Here is an 8,457-nt window from a genome sequence, read left to right on the forward strand (position 1 = left end):
TTTCTTTTTTTTCTTTTTTACCCTTTCCCAATTTTGGAAAAAATGCAAAAAATAAAACCTTCCCTGGAAGTGAATCAAACCAGGCCACAGAGGTTAGAGCACCGAATGCTAACCACTAGACGACCAGGAATGTTGAGCTGTTTGATTTTTTCTTTCTTTATCTTTTTTCTTTTTCTTTCTTTCTTTCTTTCTTTCTTTCTTTTTTTTCTTTTTTACCCTTTCCCAATTTTGGAAAAAATGCAAAAAATAAAACCTTCCCTGGAAGTGAATCAAACCAGTCCACAGCGGTCAGAGCACCGAATGCTAACCACTAGACGACCAGGAATGTTGAGCTGTTTGATTTTTTCTTTCTTTATCTTTTTTCTTTTTCTTTCTTTCTTTCTTTCTTTCTTTCTTTCTTTCTTTCTTTCTTTCTTTTTTTTCTTTTTTACCCTTTCCCAATTTTGGAAAAAATGCAAAAAAAAAACCCTTCACTGGAAGTGAATCAAACCAGGCCATAGAGGTTAGAGCACCGAATGCTAACCACTAGACGACCCGGAATGTTGAGCTATTTGATTTTTTCTTTCTTTATCTTTTTCTTTTTCTTTCTTTATTTCTTTCTTTCTTTCATTCTTTCTTTCTTTCTTTCTTTCTTTTTTTTCTTTTTTACCCTTTCCCAATTTTGGAAAAAATGCAAAAAATAAAACCTTCCCTTGAAGTGAATCAAACCAGTCCACAGCGGTCAGAGCACCGAATGCTAACCACTAGACAACCAGGAATGTTGAGCTGTTTGATTTTTTCTTTCTTTTTCTTTTTCTTTTTCTTTCTTTCTTTCTTTCTTTCTTTCTTTCTTTCTTTCTTTCTTTCTTTCTTTCTTTCTTACCCTTTCCCAATTTTGGAAAAAATGCAAAAAATAAAACCTTCCCTGGAAGTGAATCAAACCAGGCCACAGAGGTTAGAGCACCGAATGCTAACCACTAGACGACCCGGAATGTTGAGCTATTTGATTTTTTCTTTCTTTATCTTTTTCTTTTTCTTTCTTTCTTTCTTTCTTTCTTTCTTTCTTTCTTTCTTTCTTTCTTTCCTTCTTTTCTTTTTTTCTTTTTTTATTCTTTCTGTATATCTTTTTTTCTGCCCAAGTAAGCGTTTTTGTTTAATGAGCCCGGATAGCTCAGTCGGTAGAGCATCAGACTTTTAATCTGAGGGTCCAGGGTTCAAGTCCCTGTTTGGGCGAGGCTATTTTTTTTAACCTTCCCCACTTTGTTGGAGAAAATGCAAAAAAAAAACCTTCCCTGGAAGTGAATCAAACCAGTCCACAGCGGTCAGAGCACCGAATGCTAACCACTAGACGACCAGGAATGTTGAGCTGTTTGATTTTTTCTTTCTTTATCTTTTTTCTTTTTCTTTCTTTCTTTCTTTCTTTTTTTCTTTCTTTTTTTTCTTTTTTACCCTTTCCCAATTTTGGAAAAAATGCAAAAAATAAAACCTTCCCTGGAAGTGAATCAAACCAGTCCACAGCGGTCAGAGCACCGAATGCTAACCACTAGACGACCAGGAATGTTGAGCTGTTTGATTTTTTCTTTCTTTATCTTTTTTCTTTTTCTTTCTTTCTTTCTTTCTTTCTTTCTTTTTTTTCTTTTTTACCCTTTCCCAATTTTGGAAAAAATGCAAAAAATAAAACCTTCCCTGGAAGTGAATCAAACCAGTCCACAGCGGTCAGAGCACCGAATGCTAACCACTAGACGACCAGGAATGTTGAGCTGTTTGATTTTTTCTTTCTTTATCTTTTTTCTTTTTCTTTCTTTCTTTCTTTCTTTCTTTCTTTCTTTCTTTCTTTCTTTCTTTCTTTTTTTTCTTTTTTACCCTTTCCCAATTTTGGAAAAAATGCAAAAAAAAAAACCCTTCACTGGAAGTGAATCAAACCAGGCCATAGAGGTTAGAGCACCGAATGCTAACCACTAGACGACCCGGAATGTTGAGCTATTTGATTTTTTCTTTCTTTATCTTTTTCTTTTTCTTTCTTTCTTTCTTTCTTTCTTTCTTTCTTTCTTTCTTTTCTTTTTTTCTTTTTTTATTCTTTCTGTATATCTTTTTTTCTGCCCAAGTAAGCGTTTTTATTTAATGAGCCCGGATAGCTCAGTCGGTAGAGCATCAGACTTTTAATCTGAGGGTCTAGGGTTCAAGTCCCTGTTTGGGCGAGGCAATTTTTTTTAACCTTCCCCACTTTGTTGGAGAAAATGCAAAAAAAAAACCTTCCCTGGAAGTGAATCAAACCAGTCCACAGCGGTCAGAGCACCGAATGCTAACCACTAGACAACCAGGAATGTTGAGCTTTTTGATTTTTTCTTTCTTTATCTTTTTCTTTTTCTTTCTTTCTTTCTTTCTTTCTTTCTTTCTTTCTTTCTTTCTTTCTTTTTTTTCTTTTTTACCCTTTCCCAATTTTGTAAAAAATGCAAAAAATAAAACCTTCCCTGGAAGTGAATCAAACCAGGCCACAGAGGTTAGAGCACCGAATGCTAACCACTAGACGACCAGGAATGTTGAGCTGTTTGATTTTTTCTTTCTTTATCTTTTTTCTTTTTCTTTCTTTCTTTCTTTCTTTCTTTCTTTTTTTTCTTTTTTACCCTTTCCCAATTTTGGAAAAAATGCAAAAAATAAAACCTTCCCTGGAAGTGAATCAAACCAGTCCACAGCGGTCAGAGCACCGAATGCTAACCACTAGACGACCAGGAATGTTGAGCTGTTTGATTTTTTCTTTCTTTATCTTTTTTCTTTTTCTTTCTTTCTTTCTTTCTTTCTTTCTTTCTTTCTTTCTTTCTTTCTTTTTTTTCTTTTTTACCCTTTCCCAATTTTGGAAAAAATGCAAAAAAAAAACCCTTCACTGGAAGTGAATCAAACCAGGCCATAGAGGTTAGAGCACCGAATGCTAACCACTAGACGACCCGGAATGTTGAGCTATTTGATTTTTTCTTTCTTTATCTTTTTCTTTTTCTTTCTTTCTTTCTTTCTTTCTTTCTTTCTTTCTTTCTTTCTTTCTTTCTTTCTTTCTTTCTTTTCTTTTTTACCCTTTCCCAATTTTGGAAAAAATGCAAAAAATAAAACCTTCCCTGGAAGTGAATCAAACCAGTCCACAGCGGTCAGAGCACCGAATGCTAACCACTAGACAACCAGGAATGTTGAGCTGTTTGATTTTTTCTTTCTTTATCTTTTTTCTTTTTCTTTCTTTCTTTCTTTCTTTCTTTCTTTTTTTTCTTTTTTACCCTTTCCCAATTTTGGAAAAAATGCAAAAAATAAAACCTTCCCTGGAAGTGAATCAAACCAGTCCACAGCGGTCAGAGCACCGAATGCTAACCACTAGACAACCAGGAATGTTGAGCTGTTTGATTTTTTCTTTCTTTATCTTTTTTCTTTTTCTTTCTTTCTTTCTTTCTTTCTTTCTTTCTTTCTTTCTTTTTTTTCTTTTTTACCCTTTCCCAATTTTAGAAAAAATGCAAAAAATAAAACCTTCCCTGGAAGTGAATCAAACCAGTCCACAGTGGTCAGAGCACCGAATGCTAACCACTAGACGACCAGGAATGTTGAGCTGTTTGATTTTTTCTTTCTTTATCTTTTTCTTTTTCTTTCTTTCTTTCTTTCTTTCTTTCTTTCTTTCTTTCTTTCTTTCTTTCTTTCTTTCTTTCTTTCTTTTTTACCCTTTCCCAATTTTGGAAAAAATGCAAAAAATAAAACCTTCCCTGGAAGTGAATCAAACCAGGCCACAGAGGTTAGAGCACCGAATGCTAACCACTAGACGACCCGGAATGTTGAGCTATTTGATTTTTTCTTTCTTTATCTTTCTTTCTTTCTTTCTTTCTTTCTTTCTTTCTTTCTTTTCTTTTTTACCCTTTCCCAATTTTGGAAAAAATGCAAAAAATAAAACCTTCCCTGGAAGTGAATCAAACCAGGCCACAGAGGTTAGAGCACCGAATGCTAACCACTAGACGACCAGGAATGTTGAGCTGTTTGATTTTTTCTTTCTTTATCTTTTTCTTTCTTTCTTTCTTTCTTTCTTTCTTTCTTTCTTTCTTTCTTTCTTTCTTTCTTTCTTTCTTTCTTTTTTTCTTTTTTACCCTTTCCCAATTTTGGAAAAAATGCAAAAAATAAAACCTTCCCTGGAAGTGAATCAAACCAGGCCACAGAGGTTAGAGCACCGAATGCTAACCACTAGACGACCCGGAATGTTGAGCTATTTGATTTTTTCTTTCTTTATCTTTTTCTTTTTCTTTCTTTCTTTCTTTCTTTCTTTCTTTCTTTTCTTTTTTTCTTTTTTTCTTTTTTTATTCTTTCTGTATATCTTTTTTTCTGCCCAAGTAAGCGTTTTTATTTAATGAGCCCGGATAGCTCAGTCGGTAGAGCATCAGACTTTTAATCTGAGGGTCTAGGGTTCAAGTCCCTGTTTGGGCGAGGCAATTTTTTTTAACCTTCCCCACTTTGTTGGAGAAAATGCAAAAAAAAAACCTTCCCTGGAAGTGAATCAAACCAGTCCACAGCGGTCAGAGCACCGAATGCTAACCACTAGACAACCAGGAATGTTGAGCTTTTTGATTTTTTCTTTCTTTATCTTTTTCTTTTTCTTTCTTTCTTTCTTTCTTTCTTTCTTTCTTTCTTTTTTTTCTTTTTTACCCTTTCCCAATTTTGGAAAAAATGCAAAAAATAAAACCTTCCCTGGAAGTGAATCAAACCAGGCCACAGAGGTTAGAGCACCGAATGCTAACCACTAGACGACCAGGAATGTTGAGCTGTTTGATTTTTTCTTTCTTTATCTTTTTTCTTTTTCTTTCTTTCTTTCTTTCTTTCTTTCTTTTTTTTCTTTTTTACCCTTTCCCAATTTTGGAAAAAATGCAAAAAATAAAACCTTCCCTGGAAGTGAATCAAACCAGTCCACAGCGGTCAGAGCACCGAATGCTAACCACTAGACGACCAGGAATGTTGAGCTGTTTGATTTTTTCTTTCTTTATCTTTTTTCTTTTTCTTTCTTTCTTTCTTTCTTTCTTTCTTTCTTTCTTTTTTTTCTTTTTTACCCTTTCCCAATTTTGGAAAAAATGCAAAAAAAAAAACCCTTCACTGGAAGTGAATCAAACCAGGCCATAGAGGTTAGAGCACCGAATGCTAACCACTAGACGACCCGGAATGTTGAGCTATTTGATTTTTTCTTTCTTTATCTTTTTCTTTTTCTTTCTTTCTTTCTTTCTTTCTTTCTTTCTTTCTTTCTTTTTTTTTTTTCTTTTTTACCCTTTCCCAATTTTGGAAAAAATGCAAAAAATAAAACCTTCCCTGGAAGTGAATCAAACCAGTCCACAGCGGTCAGAGCACCGAATGCTAACCACTAGACAACCAGGAATGTTGAGCTGTTTGATTTTTTCTTTCTTTATCTTTTTTCTTTTTCTTTCTTTCTTTCTTTCTTTCTTTCTTTTTTTTCTTTTTTACCCTTTCCCAATTTTGGAAAAAATGCAAAAAATAAAACCTTCCCTGGAAGTGAATCAAACCAGTCCACAGCGGTCAGAGCACCAAATGCTAACCACTAGACAACCAGGAATGTTGAGCTGTTTGATTTTTTCTTTCTTTATCTTTTTTCTTTTTCTTTCTTTCTTTCTTTCTTTCTTTCTTTCTTTTTTTTCTTTTTTACCCTTTCCCAATTTTAGAAAAAATGCAAAAAATAAAACCATCCCTGGAAGTGAATCAAACCAGTCCACAGTGGTCAGAGCACCGAATGCTAACCACTAGACAACCAGGAATGTTGAGCTGTTTGATTTTTTCTTTCTTTATCTTTTTCTTTTTCTTTCTTTCTTTCTTTCTTTCTTTCTTTCTTTCTTTTTTACCCTTTCCCAATTTTGGAAAAAATGCAAAAAATAAAACCTTCCCTGGAAGTGAATCAAACCAGTCCACAGTGGTCAGAGCACCGAATGCTAACCACTAGACGACCCGGAATGTTGAGCTATTTGATTTTTTCTTTCTTTATCTTTTTCTCTTTCTTTCTTTCTTTCTTTCTTTCTTTCTTTCTTTCTTTCTTTCTTTCTTTCTTTCTTTCTTTCTTTCTTTTTTTTCTTTTTTACCCTTTCCCAATTTTGGAAAAAATGCAAAAAATAAAACCTTCCCTGGAAGTGAATCAAACCAGGCCACAGAGGTTAGAGCACCGAATGCTAACCACTAGACGACCAGGAATGTTGAGCTGTTTGATTTTTTCTTTCTTTATCTTTTTCTTTTTCTTTCTTTCTTTCTTTCTTTCTTTCTTTCTTTCTTTCTTTCTTTCTTTTTTACCCTTTCCCAATTTTGGAAAAAATGCAAAAAATAAAACCTTCCCTGGAAGTGAATCAAACCAGGCCACAGAGGTTAGAGCACCGAATGCTAACCACTAGACGACCCGGAATGTTGAGCTATTTGATTTTTTCTTTCTTTATCTTTCTTTCTTTCTTTCTTTCTTTCTTTCTTTCTTTCTTTTCTTTTTTACCCTTTCCCAATTTTGGAAAAAATGCAAAAAATAAAACCTTCCCTGGAAGTGAATCAAACCAGGCCACAGAGGTTAGAGCACCGAATGCTAACCACTAGACGACCAGGAATGTTGAGCTGTTTGATTTTTTCTTTCTTTAACTTTTTCTTTTTCTTTCTTTCTTTCTTTCTTTCTTTCTTTCTTTCTTTCTTTCTTTCTTTTTTACCCTTTCCCAATTTTGGAAAAAATGCAAAAAATAAAACCTTCCCTGGAAGTGAATCAAACCAGGCCACAGAGGTTAGAGTACCGAATGCTAACCACTAGACAACCAGGAATGTTGAGCTGTTTGATTTTTTCTTTCTTTATCTTTTTTCTTTTTCTTTCTTTCTTTCTTTCTTTCTTTCTTTTTTTTCTTTTTTACCCTTTCCCAATTTTGGAAAAAATGCAAAAAATAAAACCTTCCCTGGAAGTGAATCAAACCAGTCCACAGCGGTCAGAGCACCGAATGCTAACCACTAGACGACCAGGAATGTTGAGCTGTTTGATTTTTTCTTTCTTTATCTTTTTTCTTTTTCTTTCTTTCTTTCTTTCTTTCTTTCTTTCTTTCTTTCTTTTTTTTCTTTTTTACCCTTTCCCAATTTTGGAAAAAATGCACAAAAAAAAACCCTTCACTGGAAGTGAATCAAACCAGGCCATAGAGGTTAGAGCACCGAATGCTAACCACTAGACGACCCGGAATGTTGAGCTATTTGATTTTTTCTTTCTTTATCTTTTCTTTTTCTTTCTTTCTTTCTTTCTTTCTTTCTTTCTTTCTTTTTTTTCTTTTTTACCCTTTCCCAATTTTGGAAAAAATGCAAAAAATAAAACCTTCCCTGGAAGTGAATCAAACCAGTCCACAGCGGTCAGAGCACCGAATGCTAACCACTAGACAACCAGGAATGTTGAGCTGTTTGATTTTTTCTTTCTTTATCTTTTTTCTTTTTCTTTCTTTCTTTCTTTCTTTCTTTTTTTTCTTTTTTACCCTTTCCCAATTTTGGAAAAAATGCAAAAAATAAAACCTTCCCTGGAAGTGAATCAAACCAGTCCACAGCGGTCAGAGCACCGAATGCTAACCACTAGACAACCAGGAATGTTGAGCTGTTTGATTTTTTCTTTCTTTATCTTTTTTCTTTTTCTTTCTTTCTTTCTTTCTTTCTTTCTTTCTTTCTTTCTTTTTTTTCTTTTTTACCCTTTCCCAATTTTAGAAAAAATGCAAAAAATAAAACCTTCCCTGGAAGTGAATCAAACCAGTCCACAGTGGTCAGAGCACCGAATGCTAACCACTAGACGACCAGGAATGTTGAGCTGTTTGATTTTTTCTTTCTTTATCTTTTTCTTTTTCTTTCTTTCTTTCTTTCTTTCTTTCTTTCTTTCTTTCTTTCTTTCTTTCTTTCTTTTTTACCCTTTCCCAATTTTGGAAAAAATGCAAAAAATAAAACCTTCCCTGGAAGTGAATCAAACCAGGCCACAGAGGTTAGAGCACCGAATGCTAACCACTAGACGACCCGGAATGTTGAGCTATTTGATTTTTTCTTTCTTTATCTTTCTTTCTTTCTTTCTTTCTTTTTTCTTTCTTTCTTTTTTTTTTTTCTTTTTTACCCTTTCCCAATTTTGGAAAAAATGCAAAAAATAAAACCTTCCCTGGAAGTGAATCAAACCAGTCCACAGCGGTCAGAGCACCGAATGCTAACCACTAGACAACCAGGAATGTTGAGCTGTTTGATTTTTTCTTTCTTTATCTTTTTTCTTTTTCTTTCTTTCTTTCTTTCTTTCTTTCTTTTTTTTCTTTTTTACCCTTTCCCAATTTTGGAAAAAATGCAAAAAATAAAACCTTCCCTGGAAGTGAATCAAACCAGTCCACAGCGGTCAGAGCACCAAATGCTAACCACTAGACAACCAGGAATGTTGAGCTGTTTGATTTTTTCTTTCTTTATCTTTTTTCTTTTTCTTTCTTTCTTTCTTTCTTTCTTTCT

General features: G+C 33.9%; 3 non-coding genes across 3 annotated transcripts; all 3 read left to right on the forward strand.

Moving 5' to 3' along the window:
* The first annotated feature begins 1,139 nt into the window (after positions 1-1,139).
* trnak-uuu (transfer RNA lysine (anticodon UUU)) lies at positions 1,140-1,212 on the forward strand. Its single transcript has one exon. It is a non-coding gene; the product is annotated as a tRNA-Lys (tRNA).
* Positions 1,213-2,104: 892 nt separating this feature from the next.
* trnak-uuu (transfer RNA lysine (anticodon UUU)) lies at positions 2,105-2,177 on the forward strand. Its single transcript has one exon. It is a non-coding gene; the product is annotated as a tRNA-Lys (tRNA).
* A 2,172-nt stretch (positions 2,178-4,349) lies between these two features.
* trnak-uuu (transfer RNA lysine (anticodon UUU)) lies at positions 4,350-4,422 on the forward strand. Its single transcript has one exon. It is a non-coding gene; the product is annotated as a tRNA-Lys (tRNA).
* The last annotated feature ends 4,035 nt before the right edge of the window (positions 4,423-8,457 follow it).

The sequence above is a fragment of the Acipenser ruthenus genome, unplaced genomic scaffold, assembly GCF_902713425.1.
Source record: "Acipenser ruthenus unplaced genomic scaffold, fAciRut3.2 maternal haplotype, whole genome shotgun sequence".
Classification (NCBI taxonomy): Eukaryota; Metazoa; Chordata; class Actinopteri; order Acipenseriformes; family Acipenseridae; genus Acipenser; species Acipenser ruthenus.